Raw genomic sequence first — 1,961 nt, 5'->3', positions numbered from 1 at the left:
CCTCCCCCCTCTCTCCCTCTCCCTCTCCCTCTCCCCCTCCTCTCTCTCTCTCTTTCTTTCTGTGTGCACGGAGGCATTAAAGCCATTCATAGTAGAAGGGGAATCAGCAAATTGACGCCGTTTAGATTGCGCTGCATTCAATTAGGTTGCGGAGGCGCAACCGGATAAAAACGCGCGTATACTCGCGGACGTTCTTTTATCATCCGGCACGTTCATTTAGATTTGTTCATTCTCCGACGTGGCACCCGCTGGTGGACTGCTTCCAAAGAAGCGCAGCGCGAGATTTCCGTCTCTTAATTTCGATGGAAATGAAGCGATTCCGCCGATCTCGCGGCAGCAAAATCACTGAACCGTTTTAATCCGCGCACTGAATTATCACACGGTCCTTTTATTAGCATTACTGCATTAATGTTTCCGCTTAGCTATTAGATATATGTCTTGTTTGCTTAATTTCTTTATGTTCGGATTTTCATCAATGATAAGTTACCCGTTGCTTTCCGAACTCTTTCTGCATATATTGTATTTATGGAGTACATATAAGTATGTCTATTCTTTTCGCAGTTTATAACATAAGAAATAGTTAAATCTATAAACTCACAAATTTATAAGGTCACAAATATAAAATTTTTCAGAATAAAATATTTCAAAAATATTTTTTTTTTAATAATAGTTAAAATTACATATATGTATATATTACATCTTCGTCAAATTATATATACGATATTTCAATAGAATCTTCCAGTAATATCTTAATCTTCCATAAAAAACTATACTTTATATAAACTGAAAAAAAATCGTTACATAAATAATATAATTCAAATGGTAATATATTGTTAATTTTCTATTATAAATTACCCCTCAGTAGTACGTATGCATGTATTAAAAAAAAAATGAAATCAAATCTTTAAATTACGCCAATTGCAAAAAGAATATATAATTTCTTGCAACATATAACATATACTATTGTATTTTGTAAATTGCGAAAAGAACATATATTTTATTGCAATATATAACATTTAATTAACGAGACAAAATGATACGTACCTTTATCTTTCTATTCAAGAGTCTTTTATATTTGCAATGGAATACAACATTTAATTTCAAAAAATTAAAGACGAAGCATCACAAAATGAGAAAATTTTATTAAAATAAAATTTTTTATGTAAAAAAACTTGGCGTGCTGCTAAACCTCAAAGTATAATAAGTAAATGTTACATAAAAGAAATAAACAATGTTTACTGTTTAATTAACATGAATTAACAATCAAACATAAAATTACAATCACAATTACAATTAAGATTATAACTAATTTTAAATCTACTTTTAAATTTAACTTAAACCGCATGTCTTACAAATCTGAAATCATTATTCTAGTCTTATACGCTTTTACAATACACACCATATAAATACTTATTCTATATTAAATCTAAACCGCATACCTATCTAAATCTGGTCGCACATATAAACACGCTGTATATTATTAATTCTCTTTCTTAAATCACTTCATTATTTTTCATATTTGATATTTTTAATTATTTGCTCGTACTCACCACTCACACACACACACACACACACACACACTGTATATTATTAGTCCACCTCATTTTCTTTCTTAAATCTCTTCATTATTTTTTTTATTCGATATTATTTGATGATCATCTTATTATATTTTCAGGTCTAGCAGCGCGCCAAGTTTTTTTACATAAAAAAATTTTATTTTAATAAAATTTTCTCATTTTGTGATGCTTCGTCTTTAATTTTTCGAAATTAAATGTTGTATTCCATTGCAAATATAAAAGACTCTTGAATAGAAAGGTACGTATCATTTTGTCTCGTTAATTAAATGTTATATATTGCAATAAAATATATGTTCTTTTCGCAATTTACAAAATACAATAGTATATGTTATATGTTGCAAGAAATTATATATTGTTTTTGTAATTGGCGTAATTTAAAGATTT

The sequence above is a fragment of the Trachymyrmex cornetzi genome, unplaced genomic scaffold (genome assembly GCF_001594075.2).
Source record: "Trachymyrmex cornetzi isolate Tcor2-1 unplaced genomic scaffold, Tcor1.1 scaffold558, whole genome shotgun sequence".
Taxonomy (NCBI): domain Eukaryota; kingdom Metazoa; phylum Arthropoda; class Insecta; order Hymenoptera; family Formicidae; genus Trachymyrmex; species Trachymyrmex cornetzi.
This window is presented reverse-complemented; position numbering follows the sequence as displayed.